This window comes from Rattus norvegicus, chromosome 4 (assembly GCF_036323735.1).
Source record: "Rattus norvegicus strain BN/NHsdMcwi chromosome 4, GRCr8, whole genome shotgun sequence".
Classification (NCBI taxonomy): Eukaryota; Metazoa; Chordata; class Mammalia; order Rodentia; family Muridae; genus Rattus; species Rattus norvegicus.
In genome coordinates, this window is record NC_086022.1 from 182,752,936 (window position 1) to 182,777,277 (window position 24,342).

General features: G+C 43.5%; 1 protein-coding gene across 3 annotated transcripts in view; it reads left to right on the forward strand.

Annotated features, from left to right (window-relative positions):
- The window catches only part of Far2 (fatty acyl CoA reductase 2), a 113,792-nt gene that overhangs the window by 47,437 nt on the left and 42,013 nt on the right, over positions 1 to 24,342 (forward strand). Inside the window, exon 1 of one of the 3 annotated variants that reach the window (XM_006237697.5) lies at positions 10,491 to 10,759. The gene's annotated coding sequence lies outside the window, so the exon portion shown is untranslated. 3 annotated transcript variants of the gene reach the window in all.

Genomic DNA, 24,342 nt, shown 5'->3' on the forward strand with positions numbered 1-24,342 from the left:
TATATGGGAAGGGCTCAGCCCATGATAGAGGCTTGGTTTCCCCTTGTGAATGAATGTGTAACTGCTGGCACTGACCCAAGCTTGAGTGTTTATTTGCTTGGTTTTGTTCTGCTTTGTTTCAAATATATAGCTTTCCTTGTTGTACTTTAAAGATTTTTAGCCAGGAATCAATTTCCTTCTTACCAATTAAGAAATCCACATACATTCCAGATGTATTTCTAAGGGAAATTACTTCTACCCCACCTTCAAGTGACATTGGAAAAAAAATTACTCATTTTTTTAATCTTTTTTCCATCTTAATTAAATTGGTTATTTCTTATTTACATTTCAAATGTTACTCCCTTTCCCAGTTTCCAGGCCAACATCCCCCTAACCCTTCCCCCTCCCCTTCTATAGGGGTGTTCCCCTCCCCATCCTCCCCCAAAAATTACTCATTTTAATATCATTTTAATATCAATTACACCTGTTCTTCAACTCAGACTTGCTCTGTTTGCTGGACAAATGGTTTGTGTCCTCCTGTGCATAATTGTGCTGATGAATAGACTCTGCAGTGTGTGTGTGTGTGTGTGTGTGTCTGTGTGTGTGTGTGTCTGTGTGTCTGTGTGTCTGTGTGTGTGTCTGTGTGTGTGTGTGTGCATGCGCGTGTGCCTTGTGTTCAGTAGAGATTCTACTGAACATGTGTGTATGATCACTATGTGTGTATGATCACTGTACTCTGCAGTATATGTGTTCAGCAGAGATTCTGCATGTATGTGTAGGTGTGTTCAGTAGCAGATTCTACATGTGTATGTATGATGTTTTAGACTCTGCATGAGTACTTGTGCGAATATGTGTGTGCATACTGTATGTATGTGTTCTGTAGACTGCATTATACAAATGTGTGCATGTGTGTTTATGCGTATGTACATACCAAAGAGATGGAGAAAGAAGAGATCAATAGAATCTGTGTGTGTGTGTGTGTGTGTGTGTGTGTGTGTGTGCATATTTGCAAATGTGGCCCTCTGGATTTTGAAGTTACAAAGAAAAGGGTTTAATTCATCTTTTGTCAGTGGCTATAGTACTAATGTAGTATCTTGTGAAATCCATCTTCTGGCTAGAAATCTATCACAGCCCAAAACTGTAACATCGTGTAAAGGAAGAAAATGTGAATCACGTTCTATTTCCTTTCCCCAATGAATTATTCAATCTCCTAAAATAATGTAGCTGGTGTCTTGGGCTGGATGTCCTATATTTAGAATGAGGAGACGTCTTCCTTCCCACAACTCACAGGTAGGTTAGAAGCAGATGGCATGACTTATTAAGGTATACTCTGTGAATTGGAGTTCACTTGTCTCAGTAGTAAGCTGTAAATGCCCTGTCTACACCAAGAAATCAGTGCTTGACATTTTTTGCAAATAGCTGGTTTGCAAAGGTTATATTTCGGAGTGCTTGAATTCTCTTATAACTTGATTTACTGTTGAATTGATGTAACAATAAGTTATTTTAATAAGGAAATGTTTTGTGTTAGCCTTTTTCTTTTAAAAACAAAACACAAAAAGCCTCAATTTTCTGTCTAAACGTCTATTACAGATTCCAAGACAAAGCACAAAAGCAGATGGTACAGAAGGTTTTGTTTTGGTGACGTATAATCAGACCACACGAATGAACTCTCTACTCAGCCCATGAGTGATAATGGACCCTGATTAAAGGGTCTTCCTCTGGTTTTTGTTAGGATACAGACTAATCTTTTCTGAAAGATGCTAATATGATTATGTTTTTAAATCTCCTAAGACAAAATCGAAAGTTTTTGTTGGGACACTACATAATCTATAAATCACTCAAAGCCATAGAAATGTCTTTAAAAACAGAAAAAGAAAACCATGAGGAGACATTTGGTAGCTATTTACCAGAGCACACGGGCTGATGGCTGCATTATATACTGTGACATAATATGAGACACCATGTCCTAAAATTGTTTAACACGGTGCTTGTGACCATATGTTAGTTTGAAGGAAACCCAACTTTAAATATTCTTCTCTACTCTTTATAAACCAGAACGCAGACTCTGCACATTTTTCCACTTAAAATATCGACATCTTTAAAGATTGTTAATTACAATACAGCTGTTTTTAATAGACTTGTAGCATTTCACCTCATGACTAAACTAATTGCTTTCATTTCCTGTTATGCATTTTGTTCCAGTCTTTACCCTTTACATAAACAAGACCATGATGAGCAAAGATAAGATTTTTCTGGGAAATAGAATTCTAGAGCACCTGAGACAAACCTTTATGCCTCAACAAATGGAGAAATAGTGTAAGTCTGAGTGAACTTGGGAGGAGCCCTAAAAGTAGAATACTTGTGAGAAAGGTATAGGGAGTGGGGTATAAATGTAGCCTCAAAGCTATATACTCTTTTCCAAACCTGCCTTCTGTTTGTGGGGAAGATGTCCCTGGCTCTCACAGAAAAAAATGAAGAATCATCTCCACTTGGTCTGAGTGAAAACTTATTTTACAAATCTGTGGTTGACATAATCAGTTTTTTGCCTTCATGATATTTTTGAGGACCCTTTGAGAAAAGATCATCCTAATACATGAATATTCAGAAATACTTTACTCGGGTATTTAGAACACACATATTTTCCTGAAGCTACTATGAATGGCAGCCTGTGGATTTGATCTTGAAATAGAAAGTAAATGCCTAAAACCCATGGCTTCTGCATGTGTCTTACAACTAAAATGTGTTCTCCCAGAAAAAAAAATTCTAAATCTAATGCCCTGTTCCCAAATATGCTCTTGCTGTCACACCTGTTCCCTGAAACCTTAACCATCATCTGTCCTTGACGGCATCACAACGTGACAATGACCTAATGCTGTCTCTCTTTTATTCTCTAGCCTTGGTAATGGCATATGTAATCTTCTAATCACAGCGCTCCTTAGAGTATCATGCTGTACCTACTTCTCTGCTGTCCACATACAGTCATGTGACAGAAGACTCACACACAGGTAAACCCCCAAATCTGCACCAAGCCCTGATTCATTCTAGAACCCCAGCCTGATTTCCACCATCTACACTTTTCTACCTGTATCCCTTATGACACTGAAGGCACAGCATCTACACAGAATCTCTAGACCATAACACTGTGTCGCCAGTTCTTGCCACTGAGGCTGTTTTCAGTCATGCTCTCCTCAAGCGTGACAGCTGGAATTGCCTCATGGTGAAGATATTGGCTCTGCTAGAGTCGAACTTGAGTTTAAGTCCCATCCTGCTTGCAATAGCTGAGTGCCTCCAGCATGTTTTCTTTTCTTAACATCAGAGACCTACTATGGCTCAAAACAGCCACACAGAAGAGGGCAGAGTGGCTGGCACACAGCATGTATAATGAGCAGTTATCACTTTTGCTTTATTCTGTCACTTTTATTCACTCTTTGTTCGTCCCACACAGTGAGTGACAGATGGCTTTTCATTCCTTCTTGCTTAAGAAGAGCAATAATGTACTAATCGATCCTCCTCCCTGAGTCCCTCGTTCCGTGTGTCATGTATATTCCATCAAATTCCCCTAAGAACTTATCTGATCCATGGCTCCCCTACTCAGAAGCACTTGATGTCCCCCTTACACTCTGTAACAAAGGTTACAGCCCTCAGCCTCTGAATCTCCATAGCTATAAACAAGAAGTCTCATGATAGTTGTTATTGGAATAGCATTTCTATGGGTAAAATCAAATATGGAAAACATTCAATTTTAAAAACTACAAGGGCTGTTGAACATTAAAAAGAACACAAGTTGGGCCAGATGTGAACACAGGTGCACACGGCCTCTGACATAGATGGCCATGGTAAACTACCCTGTCCATGAGATGTTCTCCCTCACCCTCCCTTTCGCTGTCTTCTACCCAGCCTGTTCTCTGTTACACTAAACTATCTCCACCCTGATGTGTTAGAGGTCTTGAAATAAACCATTCAACTGATTTCACCAAGTTCTTTATAAATAGGTTCAGGATGGCATGCCCCATTATGCCCAATATATCAACTATTTTTTAAGGAGTTTACAAGTTTCTTTCCTTATATTGCTTTGAGTGTGGTCTCCAAGGACAGCATTTGATGGTTACTTCTAACCCTGCTCATTCTTTCTGAACACCATACTCAATGTTTACCCACTCTGCCTTCCCTTAAACAATTTATACTGCGTGCTCAAAGACTCCCCTGAGTTCTCTGTCCTTCTGATTAAGGAAGTTATTACTGCAGTCTGAGGTAGTCTCCAAAGCCACCAGACAGGATTGTGACAATGCTCCAATGTCTACAGTGTTAGGAGATACCTAATGGTGTCAATTCGAAAGTACCTCTCTTCTGATGGTATCCATTCTTGGCTACTCCAAGGTCATTTTCTTCATGGGGCCTTGAAGAACTCTCTCTTACTCAGAGACTGCCATATCTCCTAGATATCCTCAAAGTCACCAATCAGAATTGTTGGGTTTTTATGTGTTTTCCTGCAGGCCATCACCCATTAGGGCTCTAGTGGTACACAGTTCACTGTGTCCACAGAAGGGTTCTGATGCTTTTGCAGCCTTCCACTGTGCGTACCAGTGCAGCCATGACTCAAAAAGGGAAATCCTGAACAAATTTTCATGAGAGCATACATTTATGGCAGGACTTTTTAAATAGCTGCTAACCTACCCCTGTATTCTGCCCCATCCCCCACCCCCTGCATCATGACCAACTCCAGCTAATAGGAAAGGGCAGGACAGGAGATTTCAAACTTCTGCTTATCAGAAGTTTCATATCCTAAGGTCTCTCAATGCACTGTATCTCAAACTAATCTCTGGCGTTTTAGTTCTTAAAATGCAGAGGCATGGAAGGCCAGTGTTCTCCTACTCTGATCCCAAGAGACTTAAACTCACATCACATAGACACACCAGCCCTATCAAAACATCGTGGAGTAAGCTTCTGCACAACGTAGATGTAAATGACGCTTGAGTGTTCCAGGGGCTTGCGGGCAGAACGGATGAGAACAGTTAGCAAAGTTGACCGCTATCTGTCATGTGTTAAAGTAGGACTGTAACCAACCTTCTGGCTAAGCAGGTTTGGGAGTGGTTTAGATAGACACGTAAAAGCATTTTTACAAACCAGGAGATGAAGAATAATCTATGATGAAAATCCAGAGATGAGAAACGGGTACACTAATAATCACAGAAGGAGCTGTGGGTGCACTGCAGGGGTGGCTGGACAGGTACAGGAGGATATCCATTGACTCAAGGTCCCTAAAACCCAAAGTCACACTGGAGGCAAGAGCCCATGGCACATATGGGGCAGATTTACTCCTAAAGATGCTCAAAGCAGACAGCATGGAAACTTGCAGAAGGGTCAGCCTAGCCTCAATGCAGCTCAGTTCTTTATTGGCAACTAAGTATGGGGGCCCAGACCTGAAATCCCAGCAGCTTATAGAAGACAAGAGGATTGCATTGAGGTCAGTGTTAGTCTGAGCTACACAGTTTGTTCGAGGCCAATTGAGACCCTGTCTCTAAAGTATGAAAGCAACAGAAGCCCTAATTGAGTTGGTGTGAATAACCTCTTGCTAGCTCTCTAACAGAGAAAAAGTACACTGCCATCTCTGGCAGAAACACATCTACTCAGATATGGTCTTTATGGTTCTTTCAAATGCAATGTTCCAATACACACACACATGCACATATACACACACATGCAAACACATCCACACACGTGTGTGCAGATGTGCATACACAAGTACACACACATGCAAATGCACACATACACGCGAACATATACAGATGCACACACATACACATGCACATATACATACATGCACGTGCACACACACATGCAAATGTATGCACATATGTACATGCACACACACATATAAACATGCACACACATACATGCAAACATACACACATAAATACACATGCACACAGGCACACACACATGTACACAGGCATATGCACAGTGTCAGGTCAGGCAGCCCAAAACCTCTCCATGTCATCCAGGTTCTAGTAGGTTTGGGGGAGTTTGTTTTCTTTTTTATTTAATAGTTTTAAGTTTTTTAACTTGCATTTATTGTCTGTATCAGGGGGCACTCATGCTACAGTGCATGTGTGGAGGTCAGAAGGCAACTTGTGGGAGAATGTCCACTCCTCCCACTATATGAACTCTTAGGTTGACTCAAGTCATGAAGTTTGGCAGCAGGTACCCTCACCTGCTGAGCCATATCTCATCAGTGACCAAAATTAGTTTTTAACAACTCAGTAGAAATAGCTCATAAAAGACTGTGATGACAGAATTCCTAGGGAAGCTCTTTCAAATAAGCATTGGAAGTGTGTTAAAGAAATAAAGAGACACAAAACATGACTTAAAGTGAAGAACTCGGAGAAAGAAAACTAAGAATTAGGAGAGAGAATGGGCTCTGTAGAATAGTTGACAAGTTTCCAAAACGAAGGTGGGCTCGAAAGTGCGCCACCCAGAGGAAGAAAGGGTGTGCGAAGCCAAAGAGAAGCTTTGCCAACATAAAATAAGGAATGAGACTCAAGAGCAAACACAGAGATATCAAACCGTTACACATTCCTAACGTGAAGTCTTGGGGTTGGAGGGTGGGGAGCAGGCAAAAGACCAGGGAAGAGGAAACATTTGGAGAAATACCACCATAGAGGTGACAAATCGGTTTTTAAAGTATCAGTTCGTCTGCTAAAACATGGCAGGCAATGCCAACCAGGACAAATATAAAGAAAGGGATCTAGGGGAGAAAAGAAAACTAGAAAATAAATAAAGAGAGAGAAATCTTTAAGGAAGAAGCTTTAAAAATGAAAAGATTATATTCAGGAAAGCCACAGGAGAGATAGTGTGAATTCTCCTTAGAAATATTGGAAATCACCAGACGGTGCAATGGTGTCTTTGAAATACTGCTTTAAAAGCCTCCTGGTTTTAAATTAAATGAAACCATTGATACCTCTAAACTCTGGAGGAAGGGAGTATCAAAAGTAAGAAACAGGGATGGTGGTTACAGCCCTACACCTCAGGACCTGAACAACACTGCAGACCAACTCACTCAAACCACTGTGTGTGGCAATGCCTTCCCAGTGGTAGCTTACAGTGGTGTCGAAACTCTAAACAGACGAGAAGGAAAAAGAAGAGGAACGATTAAAACCCATGGCAATTTGCCCCTTTAGGAGCCATGGTTGAACTGGTTGCATCACGGAACACAAAGCTATCCATAGATCAGCTCCTGCATGCTCAGACACAGCAAGGGACAGTCAGGGCTTTCCTTTGTTTTCTTTTATTCTAAAAACTTTAGTGTTTCTTACCGTTCAGGCACAGAAAGCTTTTCCTTTCAGAAGTTGAAAAGTCAAATGAAAATTTTAGAAGCAACTCTCTTCTCTTGGTGTTTAAGTATGTAAATCAAAAAAAAAAAAAGTTCAAGTGAAGGACGGGGGAAATGGCCCAGCAGAAAAAGTGTTCCTCACTGCACAGGCATGAAGACCTGAGTTCAGGTCTTGCTCTTGGAAGGATGTGCCTCTAACTCAAGCACTGGAGAGAAAAGAGGCTCCTAGACGCTCTCTGGCAAGCCAACTGGGCCCATTGCTGAACTCCAATTATAGTGAGAGACCCTGTCTCAAAAACAGAGAGAGAAATCTAAGAAGACACACAAATTCCACCTCTGATTTCCACACATGCATGCCTGGGTGCAGGGGCACACACACACACACACACACACACGCTTACACACACACACACACATGCTCACACACACACAGAGACACACACATACACACGCTTACACACACACATACACACATGCTTACACACACATACACACACACACACACTCACACACACACACACACACACAATGAGGGAGTCTAACAGTGAGTAGGGGAACCAGAAATGATAATAATCCCTGAGGTCTACACAGACCTAATTCCAAACACTGCTGAGACTATCACCCCTTCTTTGCCCTTGTTGGTGGGTATCAGACACAGATTGAGGGCAGCAAATGCAGCAGCCGGCCAGGCTGGTAGCTTCCCAAACACAGGAAGTTCAGCAAGGGTACTTGCTATGAATTAGCTACATAGCCAAGACTAGAGTAAGTGTCCTTGTGCACAGAGGATGTTTGGTTGCTGTGACAGGAATGGAGCTCTTCCAAGGGCTTTGCTGTGTGTCTCCAATGACGTTAGCGGGTGACTTGACATCAGTGTACAGGTACTTCTTTCAGGAAAGCAGTGTCTTACCAACTGAAATACTAAATGACCAAAAAGAAAATCTTTCACAGTGATTAAGGTCAATACGCATTATTCTATTCATAACTCTCCCCCCCCCCCACTCTTCCCTTATCTTCTATGATCTTTGGAATCTGAACAAAGTATCCTGGACACAAAGGGATTGTTCTCAAATGGAAAAACACACATGTCATCATCCCTCACGACTTTCCTCTAACATATCTCAAGACAAGCTGAAATGTAACTCAACTCCCTTATGCAATCGCTTTCCTCTCAATTAAAAAGAAAAAAAAACCCAACTGTTTAAGGGGATTGATTTCCAATTCACAGCCAGTCCTTCCCTACTCTTGATGTTGAAAGGTTGGGAGTGAGGAGGAGGATGCAGAGACACTACTCAACAATTATCACCAATTCTCATTCTAGCACTCACTGAGTTAACAAGAGACCTTTTTTTTTTTAATTCTATTTTTGAGACAAGGCCTCATACAGCCCAGGCTATTCTTGTTATATAGCCAAGGCTGGCCTTGAGCTCCTCCGTCTCCAAGCCCTTTATTTTCTATGAGAAATACAACTGTGGACAGATGCCCTGGGTGGTTTTCACTCCTGTGCTGCCTTGTTCTCTGCTGCTCTTCACTCAGTCATCCTCCTGAGAAGATCTGCCTGCGCATCATAAAGTCCCCTAACCTTAATCAATTTCCCCATTACCCTGTGTAGAGAATCAATTTTATTTTAGGCACACTGATATTTTGACTTTTTGATTACTAAAGAAGAATTAGCCTAATGCCTTTTCAAACCATTGCTCAAGACTTATTACAATAGGTGAGAGTGAATCCAAATTCAAATACAAATAAAAACAAGTAGGGAGAAGACAGACCACTGGTCAGAGGAAGCTGTTTGAGATATCCAAGAGGATATTGTGGGGAAATAAATTGTTTTTAGATGTCAAGAGTAGCCTAGCAACATTTGTTGCTAAGACTAGGTTCAGTGGACCCTGATAGAAGTTTGGTCAAGGACAGAGTTTTTGAAGATTCAATCATTCCTGAGGCTCACTTAAGAATGCTAGATGTGGGACTGGGACCATAGTAAATGCTTTGGCTGTGTAAATCAGCATCACCTGAGTTCAATCCCCAGAACCCATAAAACACAATGGGGCAAGATAGCCTCCACTGTGATTCCAGCCCTTGAAAGGCAGAGGCAGAAGAACCCTGAAGCTTGCTGGCTAGCTGGCCGAGCCTAAACAGTGGTTCCAAGCCAGTAAGAGAAATTGTCTCAAAAAATGAGGTGAAAAGTCCCTGAGAAATAACAGCCAATGTTTTCCTCTGGCCTCCACATGCTTGTACACACACCTGCAAACACAGGTGCACCTGCATGCACACACTCACCCAGAGAACGTAAGAGGTGTTACACTCATTTTTCATAAACTCTACAAAAGCCAGGAGGCAAGAAGCAAGGTTGGATCTCTGTGAGTTCAAGTCCAGGCTAATCTACATAGTGAATTCTAGGCCAGCTAAGGCTAAATACATAGACCCTGTATCAGATTAATTAAATAGATAGATAGACAGACAGACAGACAGACAGACAGACAGACAGACAGACAGACAGATGCAAACTCTGGAATAGGAACTTCCTCTTTGTTTTATGCTATTATAGAGGACTGTCACCTGCTGAGCTCCTCTGAATGAAATCCTTTAGTAGAATCCCACACATAAACTTCAGCAGACGGCAAACACACTTAAATATCGATAGTGTACTAATTATTTGCTGCCTCCTGCCCTAATCCATTTCTGGAAATCGACCCCTTTGATCTTTGCAGAGAATTCACATAGAGGAACTCTATTACCTCCATTTTAGGATTACAGGAGGCTGAAGCACACAGCTATTACAAACCCTGTTCAAAATTAAAATCGCAGCACATCAGGATGTGAGTGACTCTCAGACCCTAGTGATTGAGAGAGCTCTCAGGTAATGTGCTGGTGTGAGTGTGTGAAATGTGTCCTTTTCCCCAGTAAACACACAGGACATGGAGTGGAGAATGGTTTGCAAATTTGGATGTCTATATATTTTGGCACATTTGGAACTCCTTATCTACAAAGTGTGGTGTGTGATAGAGGGCCAGTTATCAGTCCTTCCTTATATTAGCTGAATGCCTGGTTGATTAAGTTAACAAGATGAGTGCATATTCTGTTCCTGATCTCTAAAAAAGATATAAAGTCCGTGTTTCTCAAACCTGGGTATGCTGAGGGCTGCAATGGCAACACTCTAGGACCAGAAGGCATTGTCTGTGTGTCACAATACAGAGAGGATTGCAGGTGTCAGTGGCAAGCCCAGCCCACAGAACCTTCCAAGCTCAACTGGTAAAGACCTAGAACTCAGGCAGGGGATATAATGGTGCAATGAGCTGTTCTTCTGGAGCCTTGTGGTGAAAGCTGCTGTTCCTGGGATGCTGAGAGAGGCTCTTTGGAGGTGATTTCAATTCAACCGTGTTCTCTACCCAGCCTTACCCACACCTACTGGTCTCAGAGAAACACAAGCCAGAGCGGGAAAAAGGCAGACAGGTAAGAGAAACCTAAGCAGCATGTGGAGGCTCAGAGGTTGCTGCAGGCAAGCTGGGTCTGGGGGGTACACCCTGGTGTCTTCCTCTTATCTCGCATTTTGTTGCTTTCCACCATAGCTCAGCAGACCTCGTTAAAAAAAAATCAAAGGCTAATTTCCTGTGTAACATTTCCACAATGTTCTCTACTGGTTGAAAAATGGGCACTGGATTTATTTTGTGTTGTGAAGTCTATGCCAATTAATTGCTGAAGGTTAAGCATTTGAATTAAAACAAAATTGGAAAAGTTTGCTATGCCCATATGCCAGGCTGATGGGGAGGGGTTCCTCGGGGAGAGGAGAGCTCTTGTCTACTCTCTGAAATTCAGTTCTGCTATGAGAACATGTACTACACCAAGGCTTCCTTCTGGCACCATCTGGGGCATATTTAGAGTCTGAGGGGTTTCGTATGGGGTTTAAACACAGATTAAAGAAGAGATCTTAAGAGCTCCAGGGAAGAATATTACATTTCAATTTCATTTGATTGCTTTATTAAATTTGCATAGAAAAATCAATTAAAGGTCAGAACTTAGTTCTCCTATCCAGAGCACAGATTATATATTCCAGCTTGTATCTGACAGTGGAATTTTTTGTGGTGTTCTTTGGTTTTCTTATTAATTAATGGCATTCGAAGTACTCAGAAGACTGATTGCTCTTACTCTCGTGGGTATGGGGAAAGCAGAACAGACTTTGATTCTATGGAAATTCCGCTTATATGCCGCCCTACCTCTCTGTTGGACATGTTCAAGTTCTATACACACCATGGTGGTAATTGAGTAAACCCAGCAGTAACCAGTAATCTCAAGAGCTCAGTCCCGGGGTTAAACTGCAGAGGAGGATTGGCAGAGTGGAGTGACTCATGTTTGAGTGTATAGAACTGAAGTGCGGCCAACCACTTGTCAGCTTGTTCCCTCTCCTATGTAGATGACACCTGCCTCGCAGGGTTATTATGAAGACCAAGCAGGACGCTATGCACATGTGTCTTCACAAGAGACTGGGACAGAAACGTCTAAGCCGTCACTGCAAACACAGGGGGTGAGGGCTGTGTTTTGATCAAAGATTGATTTGCAGGGTAACACCAGTGACATAGTGTTCTAAGTAATTAACTGAATGTTTATTCAATTTGAAGCCTGGGCGACAGCCATTGGGCTCTCAATAGCACTGATTCTTGTGGGACACTGTCTCAAGGTGGGGGTGTTATCAGAATCCATGAAGATCCCTGTTCTTTGCAGTGACCTGGTAAGGTATCAGGACCAAAGCTGATGTGGGCATCCTAAGGAAGTCCAATGTCAGAAGTCAAGAGCAGCCCTGACAGACCCTCAACCATTCGGGTTGCAGCTTTGTTCCACAAATGTCATTTTAAAGTACCTCATCCCCAGCCCAACTTTGGCTTCAATTCCAAAAGTAATTTTGATTTCTCTCATTTCCAAACGAACTAACCATGCATGTAGGTGAAAGTGTTCGCCTTTTGTCCTACTCTCTCTGATGTCTGACTTACACAAGGTCTTTTAACCCTCTGGGATAAGCAGCGTTTTCTGCCATCTCCTGGAGTTACTGCAAGGACTGTCTGATAAAATAATGGCACAGTGTTGGAGATGTTGCTTACGCCATAGTAAGAGCTCAGTAAGTGCAACCACCCTTGCTACACCATAGTAAGAGCTCAGTAAGTGCAACCACCCTTGCTATTTCCTATCTTTCTTTTTTCTTTCTTTCTTTTTCCTTTTTTCTTTTCTTTCTTTTTTCTTCCTTTTTCCTTTTCTTTTTTCTTTTCTTTTCTTTTTTTTTTTTGAAGATATTTGCACCAAGAAGTCAGATGTCACTCTGGTTTCCTTAGTGAAAACCTCTGTGGTTGCCTTAGTTTAGTAACATAGGCTCTGAAAACTTTCTTCAGTTTAAACTGTGAGAGAGAAAGGGGAGAGGCTGGGGAGAGGAGAGGGGGAGGAAGGAAGGAGGAGGGAGCAAAACTGAGCTGCACGGAGGCCACAGACCACAGAGAGTCTTCCTCTATCCACTCTGTAACTTTCTTCTCAATGGAGTTGAAACACCTTGTGTTTACAGCATTTCCTCCAAGTTTTCTGTGCTATCTTTTCTTCTAACATTGTGTCTCTAGGAATGTTACAACTTTTCATTTGTTCTGGACAGTTTTTGTCTAACAGTGGATTCATTTCTTAAACTAGAAATGTCCTAACAGCATTCCCTTGGCTAGGATGTGAGCACTGTTCCACTCAAGGGAGACTGTCTTAAGAACTTAGCTTCCCATGACAATTAAAATCTGGCGTGCAGAAGACTTAAGACTAGAGCAGAATAACAGACCAAGCCCACATACATTTTATTGTTGCCCTGGTTTGCTTTGTGTGGCTATGATAAAATACTATGACCAAAAACAACTTAGGGAGGAAAAGCTCATTTTGCCTACAGTTCTCACCAGAGTCCATCACTGAGGAACTTGAGTCAGGGCAGGAACTTGAAGCAGAAACCATGGACAAACTGTTTATTGCCTTGCTCTCTGACCCTTGTTCAGCTAAGCTTTTGTACATAAGCCCATACCCTCCACCTAGGCATGCTGCTGCCCACAGTGAGCTGGGCCACCCCATGCCAATCATCAGTCATTAACCAAAACAGTCTTCCAGTCTGACCCAGGCAATTCATCACCTGAGGTTCCTTCTTCCCAGGTGGCTTCAGATTGTGTCAAGTAGACAGTAAAAACTAATCACCACAACTGGTATGATTTGCTAAGGTCAAAAATAATTAGCTTCTTTACAAACATTTTTATTTCAATTATTTATCTTTGCATGTGTCATGCACATGTGGCAGAGGACAACTCTGTAGAGTAGGTTCCAGGGATTAAACTTCCAGGGTTGCAGGTTTCGGTAGGTTTTTTCCCAAATCTTACTGTTTTTATTAGTCACATTTACCATCTCAGCAACATAGTCATTGCATAGTCCCACATCTGCATTTGATTTTATTTATCCTGTCTCCATGAAACAAGGAAAATAAAAGGACTTTTTAATCTTAAAATATTTGGGCAGTAACTTCTAGAAAACAGCACTTTTAGAATTGCATTTACTTTGAGGATTTAAATTTTGAATGAGTTATCAAGTATTATAATATCAGAAAACTTCCTATGGAAAACCTGCTATAAAATGATTACTTTTACAATGATTCATCTGGTATAATACTCAATAGTTACTAATCTCCCCACAGAGAAGATATCTCTATCAGCATTCAGTACTAGAATGAAAAACATAAAAGAAAGAATTTATCTCAGGGACAAAACGTGCACAGAAACTATGGAAGGCTTTCGGCTTGCTTTTTCCTCTTCTATGCACTGTCAGTGTTGGTCTGTCTGTAGTTACCACTTGACTTTCTTTGTGGTTAGAGCACAGTGCTGTGTGTGTGTGTGTGTGTGCGCGCGCAAGCATGTGTGTATTTGCCTATGTGTGCATGTGTGAGTGTATGCACGTACATGTGTGTATATGTGTATGCATGCACATGCATGTATGTGTGTGCCTGTGTGTGGGCATGTGTTTGCCCGTGTGTGTGTGCATGTGCATGTACATGCATGTGTTTGCCCATATGTGCATGTGCATGTTGGCGTGGGTTTGTGTACATGAAGACCAGAGGTTGATGCTGGGAACCACCTTCCACCATCCACCTCATTCATTAAGGCAAGGTCTCTCAGTCAAACCAAGTTCTTGGTGGTGTGGTTGGTCTAGTTTTCCAGCTCACTCTGGAGATGCCCGTTTCCACCTTTCAAAGCTTGGGTTACAGATGTGCCACCAGAGCCACCCAGCATTTGCTTTGATTTGTGGAGATATGGTTACCAGTTTTCATGTGTGCATAACTCATAGTTTAACCACCGAATCCTCCCCCAGGTACAGGATGTTTCTAAAAGAATGCCTCACCCCATAAAGAGTAAGTTTTAGAAACCATCCGTGAACTAACTTTGGTTATTTGACCATGACAGAGTAATTCACACACTCTCCAGTCATCCTGCCCCCTGGGAATTTGCTTTTTGATCCTTTTGATGAAGGAAAAACAAAACAAGCCAAAGTGTGAATTTCCAAAATGACTCTGGTATTTCTTAAGAGATCTCAGGGGGTAGAATATGGAATGCTGACTCGTTTCTTCACTCTTTTCTTTTTCCTTCATTCTTTCATTCCCCCTTCTCTTTCTCCTTACCTTCATGCCTCCATCCTTCCTGTCTTTCATCATTTGTAAAACAGGGTCTTACTGTATATCCTTGACTGAACTGGAACTCACCACATAGACCCAGCTACCTTTGAACTCACAGTGATCCACTGGTCTCTGCCTCTTATGTGCTTTTGCCAATGGGGCTACACCCAAACCCCTGTTTTTCAGAGTTCCTCAGGCAGAGTGCAGCCAGTCTCCTCTAGGCTACTCATCTGCTTACCCAGCTATGGAGGAGTGCTAAGGCCTCCCTTCCCTGCTCCCATACCATACCTTCACTGAGGCACATGATGTCCGTGTTCTTTCTAGCCCCATCTCCATTTTCTACCTCTCTGACCTACTCTGTCTACCACCTATAACTTAACCAGATTTCTAATTATCACACACACTCACGTTACTGCCTTCCTGATGCCTTTCAGAGGCAGACAGCCTCCAGGTGAGATTGCTCTTCAAGTGACCCGTGATCACAGCCGTTATTGCCTTCTTAACTCTCCACACACAGTTTGGTGTACTCTGCTTCAGGAACTCCTCCACAACACCCCCACCCCTCACAGTATCCTCACAGCCCTGTTCACAAACTATAGTTATTGGACATCTCTCCCCAAGAGCTGTCTTGTGTTGTCAGCCACTCTTCCAGCACCTGTATATTTCATGGCACTAAGTTGAGTATGTGATTCCCCTGGAGTGGGTGTAGCCACACTAATAATCTGCAAAGACACTGTCAGCTGCTGTCAGTACTGTTCTGAGTATTGTGTTTCTCACGGCAGCCTTTGTTTCCACCTTACATATCAGAAATCAGTCACCTCCCCTCACTCCCATTATCCTGTATCTGCTGTGTAATAATTGCCTCCCAAATGAATGGTTAGATTTGTGAGCCACAGTCCAAGACCTGGGAAAGATGTTTCCAAGGGACCCAGACAACAGGATCAGGTAGAAGGAAAACAAAGACCCTAAGTCACACTGATGCTGCAAACAATGGCTGGAATTTCTCAAGGGCCTGTTAGAAAATACCAGCATATATATGTTCACTGGGACACACAGGGATGCCACAGCCACAGGCACTCTGCATTCTGAAAGGATCTCTTAGTATTTTCCCACAATTCCTCCACTTGAAAACTATTACTGAGCTGTGGCATGAAAATGAACCAATAGGGAGTGTGTGCTTTCCAGAAGTTACCATTCTTCTTTCTCTAAAATGAACCTGAAAACCAGGCCAGAGCTTCCAGAACCCATTAGCATTTTAGGAGAGCCTCGTCTGGGAAGCATGGTGCTTTGGGAGGGCCTCTGGGGAGGTGTGGGTATAAGGGAGCAAGTGAAGCAAATGCAACTTTTCTTCTCAGGAGAAACAACATTGTTTCTCCAAAATTGTAGCTAATTCTAGACGGTGTTTAAAAGAGAGGAGGCCTTTCTTGAGGGGAGTCAGTCTTCTAGCTGAGAGCTTCACTGGTAGGATACATCTGCTTTATGATAGTAACATTTTATAATGTTCAGAACTGCCTCAATTTCTTGAACCACCAAAGTATAACCTGAGCCAGATAACTGGGGCATAGGTAAGAAAAGCAGGGGTTCTGGTTCTATTGGTAACTTTAGTTTTTATTTTCTGGTCTGAGAACTACAAATCAGAAATGCCTAAAATTCTGAGACAGGACAATCAGAGCAAGAAGATGCCAGCCACATTAAACCAAAGCCACGCCATTACCTTAGTCAAAGGTAGTTAAGTTGACCGTGATCTTCACTGACCACGAGCCCAGCCTAATGTATAAGGAAACCTCTTTGCTGCCTCATTTTAGCACTTTCATATGATAAAGGACTTCTAGGCTCATAAGGGCAATAAGCACCTCACGCCTGAAGAGCTCCTAACACAAATGAAACTGGTAAGTTTACTTTGATGGAGCTGAGGACACTAGTCCGTTGGCAGAGTGCTTGCTGAGCATGCCCAGAAGCCCAGAATTGGATTCCTAGTGTGACCTAAAATGACTGTGATGGTACACACCTGTGACCCCAACAAGTTGGAGGTAGAGACAAATGGATCAAACCTCAGTATCATCCTGAATTACAGAGTAAGTTCAAAGCCAACCTGGACTGCCAGAGATCTTGTCTTAACAAACACTAGCCACAAAAATCGGCCCTGAACTACATAAAGAAACTATTGAGTCTCTATCTTTGAATATGAACCTGTGAGCTGAGGCTACCAGGGTAAAGACTGCTCTCACAGAAGCAGTAATATGCCATCTACCTTTTTGCTGGTTTAATATTTGTGCTGCCACAGATGCAGTGTTGAGATGAAGCCTACCATAGATGACACAGTGACTCCAGGCTGCACCCACGTCACTGTATATCCATTGGGTGACTTCCCTTAAGAATATCCTTACAAAAGTAGTTTAAATACTGTATTCCTGCCATCATATACAGCTATGATATTACTGTTCATTATCTACTTGGCAAAAGCTAGAATCACCAGGCAGAACTGGCTCCTGGACACGCCTAGGGGAGACTATCTTGATTACCTTAATTGATATCCATAGACTTGGGTTCGAGTGGATCCTTTCCCTGGCAAGAGACACTGGACCATTTCAGGGTGGACAGAGCTTGCGTCTCTCTATGCTCCTGGCTCTGGATGCCATCTGATCATCTCCCTGTTTCAATGGCTGTGAATCCCCTGCTCTGGTGGACTATAACCCAGAACTGTGAGCAGAAATGGACTCTTACCGGCTTAAGTTGTTTTTGACGGAGCTTATCATGGTGACAGGAAGAAGAGCTAAGACAGCATCTCTCATGTGATAAGACACACGTCTCACAGAGAGAGAGACAGAGACAGAGACAGAGACAGACAGAGACAGAGAGACAGAGAGAAGAGAGGGAGAGAGAGACAGAGACAGAGAGAGACACAAAGACAGACAGAGATAGAGACAGAGAGACAGAGAGAGACAGGGAGAGACAAGGAGAAGAGAGGGAGAGACAGAGAGAGGAGAGAGAGAGACAGAGAGAAGAGAGAGACAGAGACAGACAGAGACAGAGACAGAGACAGACAGAGACAGAGAGAAGAGAGGGAGAGACAGAGAGATACAGAGAGAGACAGAGAGAGGAGAGAGAGAGAAAGAGAGAGAGACAGAGAGAGAGACAGAGAGACAGAGAGAGACAGAGAGAGACAGGGAGAGACAGAGAGAGAGAGAGAGAGAGAGCGAGCCACAGCAGCAGAGCAATCTCAGATGTGATCATCCTCTAATATGCAACATAGGCCAGACCCATACATTCTGGGGAGAATTTGTCTCCACATTCCAGGGGGTTCTGGAGGTGTCTTGTCTCCCTCTGAATTCTTCTTCTGCAAGGTCCTTCCTCCCGCTGCTGATTTCCTCCCCACTTCTCATGACAGACTCTGATGTTTCCCAAGAGTCCCACTGACAGAAATGTGTTCCGGGAGGTGTGTGGTAACAGATTGTATGTGCACCACAGGACAGGGATGATTTCAATTAAGATCGTGTCTTACTGTCTAGTCACTTTATATCCAGCACTGGGTTCTTCTGGAGGAATTAACTTGTCCCTTAGAGACATCTTCTCCCTTGTCCTCAGGAGCCCTAGCTCTTCTTTGGAATGAAACTAGGTAGGATGTGTATTAGCCATCCACTGTTGGGAAGACAGCAGGGCTGGAGAGGTGGATCAGTGGTTAGAGCACCAGCTGCTCTTACAGAAGACCTTGGTTCAATTCCCAGAACCCACGGCAGCTCACAACTGTCTGTAACTCAATTCCTGGGGGATCCAATGCCCTCTCTGGCTTCTGAGGGCACACACATGCTGCACATCCCTTATACGCATGATGTTTTTTAAATGGTAACTAAAATACGATTACCATGGATCTAAAATCTACATTCATTTAAAGTGCTAGAAATGTCACTGTCTGATTGTAATTATTTAACTGTGTGTGTGTGTGTGTGTGTGTGTGTGTGTGTGTGTGGTGTTTACACAAATGCATTTTTATACGTGTGGCATGTCTGTATGCTGGTGCATGTGTGTACATGCTCATGCGAAGGCTGGGCATCAGGTATATCAGGTATGTTCACTTATTTTTTTTTTTTTAAGAAAGGGTCTCTTACTGAACCTGGAGCTCACTGATCCAGGTCAGACTGGCTGGCCTACAGACTCCAGGGAGCACTGCTTCCCCTCTCCCAGCCGTGAGTTTGCAGGCACCTCTCCGTGCCTGGCTTCTTACTTGGATGATTGGGATCTGAACTCGGGTCTTCCCACTCACAAAGCAAGCTGTTCACACACTGAGGCAACTCTCCAGTGCTAATTCTTTCAAAAATCACTAAACTTTCTCATGGGATGTTATATACATGCTCCTCCTACATGCTGCTTTAAGCTGGTCAAACATTTATCTCTTCAAGTGATCTTGAGGGCTCTCCAAACTCCTCCTCCTGCCATTCGTGAGATACAGTCTGTGCTTATCAACAAGTCGCCAGCTCTCTAATCTTACCCCCCAGAACTTCTTACTCCTATCTGACTCCAACGTGGTACCACTGACCAACCTCCTCCCCACCCCTAGCCTTCCCAGTCTCTTTAGCTTCTTCTGACCTCCCTTAAATGCTCCCTATTGCTGGATCCCACATATAGTGGGAGCATGCAGCCTCTAATGCCTGACTGACTTAATGATATCTAGCCCCACCTATAGTGTGTCAAGTGAGACAATTCCATCCTTTTTGGACTTACTACCCCCTTACGTGTTGTCTCACCTTTAAATTGCAAACTCAGGGTAAACGGTTGCTTTCGTTTCCTGACTACTGGGAGCTACTGCAGAGAATGCCAGAGTGCAGAAGACCTCATTTCCCTTGGATATAAACCCAGCTAGACTTGCTGATCCTGTGATCGGTCTGCTTTAGCATTTTCCTAAGCACCCATGCCGTCTTCCACAGCGACTCTCTTTCCTCCACATCTTTGTGAGCCCTTGTCATCCGTAGTGTTTATGTAACAGTTCTTCACTGGACTCAGGTTCTATCTTGTGATTCTGACTTTTGCATTTCTCTGCTGACCAGCAATGGTGGACAGTTTCCTCCTGTGCCTCTGGCCTTTTGAATGTCTTCTCTTGAGAACTTGTCCCTCTTTTGAGACTTGGGACATTTTTCCCTGTTTGCCCATTGTCTACTTAAGGTCTGGTTCTAACTTCACAGTGAGGTGTGTGTCTCTTTGCATCTTGTATGCCAAGGCCCACTGCACAGGTTCCTGAAAAGGAAAAGAAATTTAAGCCCAAGGCCCTGTCTCAACTGTTACTCAAACATAACTTTAAGATAGGTAGCTTTCTCATAGGTTTTTCCTGGACGATATAGAAAGATAGACAGTTACACTTCTGACTTAGATAGAAGCTGTTTACTTAAGTTTTGCTTCTTTTGCAAGCTCACTCCTTAGAGCTGCTTACTATTATCAGAAGTGAACTCCTATCTGAATGTTTTGAAGAAATGACTTTGGTTGTCAGCTGCTTTGAGAGCAAGTTGCTTACTTAGGATAGCTGTGTTCCTTTGTGTCTTTGAATTCACTTAATTGCACAAAAAAATAATTTGGGTGGGAAACTGAAAACTGCCTCTATATGAAACTCTATGTAAGGTTCTCACCCTATATAAACTGAGGAAGATCTGGTTTATACAGGGTGTATAACTAGCCACAGCTGGTTGTAGACTAATAGAGTTCTGTTTCTCTGAACCTCTTACTGGATTGAGTCTTTTTCCCATACAGGAGGCCTTTACCACCAAGCGTGTACCTAGTCTATGTTTATACGTGTGAGCACTGCACTAAGTGTGTCCCTAGAACACTGTGCAAGCTGTGTGAGTGTTCTGCACTATATGCCTGCAATTAGAATATTTGTTTTATATTTGATAGGGAGCTACAGTCGCTATACCCAAATATGGCTACTCAAATAGAGCCTGGCGGCAGCAGTGGAAAGTTTTCCTCCATACCTGCCCCAATGCCAATGTTCTAGGTCCCCAAATGAAAGACACACACACACACACACACACACACACACACACACACACACACACACATCCTTCTATTTTAATATGCCTTAAACAGCTCAACGGCTGGGTCACTTCCAAAGCTCCACATAGCTAACGCTCTCCCTCCAATATTCCTGAATTATTACTTACTAAAGCCTATATTCCATCTTGACTGCCCTGGACCCAGACCTGCAGCCCTCTCAGGCTGAGCTCCCCAGCACCTACATCATGGCTATGTTCTCTGTCTAGCATCTCTCAGGCCTAGCATTGACTCCTTTCCCAGCGTGCCAGCTCTCTCTCTTTCTGCTCTTCCTCCATTCCTTGCCCAGGAAACCTTAAGTCCTGCCTCTGGCTTCCAGCCCAGCAGTTGACCACCACCAACTTAATTAACCAGTCAAAACCAACCAGGGGCGGGGTCCTTCAGAGTCTTACACGTGGACCTGTGGGTTCTCATGTAATTTTGGGGGCCACATCCACATCCAGCTTCCAAGACTTTCTCAGAAAGACATGGGAATAATTTGTGGAGACTTTAAATATTTCTTACGTGGATCAATCAATCCCCTCCATCTCTTCTATTTTCCCAACTGGAGGGGGTTGCAGATTTTATGGTAGCCCGATGCTCTCAATGCTTCCTGTCCTGTGATATTCTGAGAAATTTCTCCAGCAAGCTGTACAAAACATAAAACCTTTCTCTCTCTCTTCTCTGATATAAACACTTGAAATGAGAAACAAGGCACACGCTGGCCACTCGAACAGCTGCTCTTTCCGACTGTGTATCCTGCCCTAGGCCTGGTAAGCCCTGATGCTTTCTCCCCTTAGGAGATGGATGCCTCGGCACGGAGTGACTTGTCCAGAGGGAAATAGTTGATGGGCATACTTCGTGCCCTGGGGCGTGCGGCAGAGCCTGAGCCAACACTCTATTTCCTTCTCTGGCTTCTCTCTAGAGAAATAATCGAATGGGCCAGTGTACACTGCGGCAGCTGAAGGTGGCAGTTGTGGGGTGTCAATGGACTTCACACGTGCAGTCAGAAACTTAGCAATCTATTCCGGTGCATGTATTACCTCTCCTGGTGAGAATCTCACTCGGGGGCAGACATAAAATTTCTGGAGAAGTTGGGAGAAACGAGAAGGGAAGTTACTGTGGGTGTGAGGCCTTTCCCTGGAACTGGATGAGTCAGTAACAGCAGCAGCCCAAGTATCCCCAAGACAGAAACCTCATGTTCTCAAAGCCAGTGATCTAGTAGCTCTTCCTGACCTCTGAGCAATGTCAAGCAGGGAACGTTACCTTTTCTAGTTCAGTGAGTATGTGCACACGAGTCTTCTGCATCATGCTAGTCCGTGCGCACTTATCACCCCCTCCCCCACACAGTGCTGTGCTGAATTCATTTTCAGACTCTAAGCAGAGCAGCAGAGAGGGGTAACAGTAGAAAAGAAAACCTACTGTGGTTCTGGGAAGTTGCCCTCTGCAGTGACCCTGGAGGTAGTCAAGCCCGAAGCACAGGCCTGTGTGCTTGGCTGGGGCCGCTGTTGACCTTCTGTGGTTCTTCACTAAGGGGGAGCGGGGGAACCTATTAGGAGAGTTGTCAGTTACTAATTGGTAGCTAAGTACTGCAGACGTTATTGTTTATCTTCCCAAGTTATCACCATTGGTAGGAGTCTGGCTTCCTGATGTCTCAGCACAGCTTTCTGATCGTTCATTGTAGATAAAGGGATGGCCTCTCGGGAACGTTGCTGCAGGTTGTAGATCAGAGTTCTATTTTGTTATGTTTTCCCCCCAACTGTCTATTCAGTCTCTCAGTTGTTCCCCTGAAAAGTGTGTGCTCAGTTGAGAGGAACACAGCCTGTCCGTGTATGTGGAATGTACCCAGTTTTGCATATGTTTTCATGTTAGTGCCTGAGTTTGGATAAAAGAGGGGCAGATGAGCTGAGCTGAGCTGAGCTTGGTAGTACACACCCATAATCCCAAGTTCTGAGGAGGCTGAGGCAGAAAGAAAGTGTGGGCTACAGAGTGACCAAGTCCAGCCTGAGCAACTTAGAGAGGCTCCAATATCAAAGAACAGTAAGAAGAAGGCCAGTGTATGGTTTAGTGGTAGGGCACGTGTCTGGCCCTCATGAGCTGTAGGTTCAGTCCCCAGATCTGAGGTGGGGTGTATGTCCGTGGAGAACGCTTAGAGTACACAAGCATCAATCCTTTGTTTTCTGCAATGCCAGAGTTGGGGTTATGTATTGTCAATAGCAAAACACTCTTGAGTTCCTCCTCCAGGGAACTGGAACTGCACATCCAGTTCACTTGGTGTCGAGGAACTGTCCAAGTCAGAAGTTCCAGGCATCCTACATTGCCTCAGAAGGACCAGTTAGAATGCTTCAGGATGCTTCATACTTAGAACTCTCCCACAATGTAAAGTGCCTTACCCTGAGCTGTTCCAAATTGTGCTACTGTTGTGTTTATTGACTGCTACAACACTTGGACCACGGTGTACCTTACATGCAGAGGGAGGGAGGCAGAAGGAGGGAGGAAGTGGAAGGGAGGGAGGGAGAGAGTAACAGAGAGAGGGAGAGAGACGAAGGGAAGGAGGGAGGGAAGGGAGAGGTGGAAAAGGAGGAAGGAGGAGAGGAAAGGAGAGAGGGAGGGAGGGAAGAAGAGAGGGAAGGAAGGGGGAGAGTCTGACATGGTCAGCACTGTGTGGAATGCCTCTCTGGGTGCCAAGCCATCTTCCCACCACACCAGGGCTCCTGCCTTTCCCTTTCCTCCTCCTAGCATAAGAGTCCTGCCAATATTCCAATTTCGTAGTGACCATTGTTTTACTAGTTTGATACCTAATCAGAGGGGCACAAACATCTCTGTAGAATATCTTGTACACACACACACACACACACACACACACACACACACACACACACACATTTACTGTGTCAGGGATGTGTGTGTATGTGAAGAGAGAACGAGAGACAGAGGAAGAGACCATGCTTCAAATCATTATCCATATTCTACATATAAAAATGATAACATTTGACATTTTCCCTCAGGACCTGTGGACTCTTCCCTGGGGGAAGCAAACCTTAGAAGAGAACTAGGCATATTAGCCCCGTAGTTCGAGAACTGCTCGAGGTAGGGTAATAGAAATGAAAAAAGAAAGCAAATTCTTTATTTTCATTCATCGATAGGTAAACAGGCCGTTGCCCTAGGAATAAAATAAGGTTTCTAGTAGATAGCATCCCCATCTAAACACAGAAATAAGGCTTAAGCAATGGGTGACAGAGGTCAGATGGTACAATAGCGGCCTTAATATTAAGTAAGAAAAAAACCCTACTCCTGTCTATGGGCGCAACCGAAAAGATGCATTTACAATTCCATTCACTGCAAAATGCGACCACAG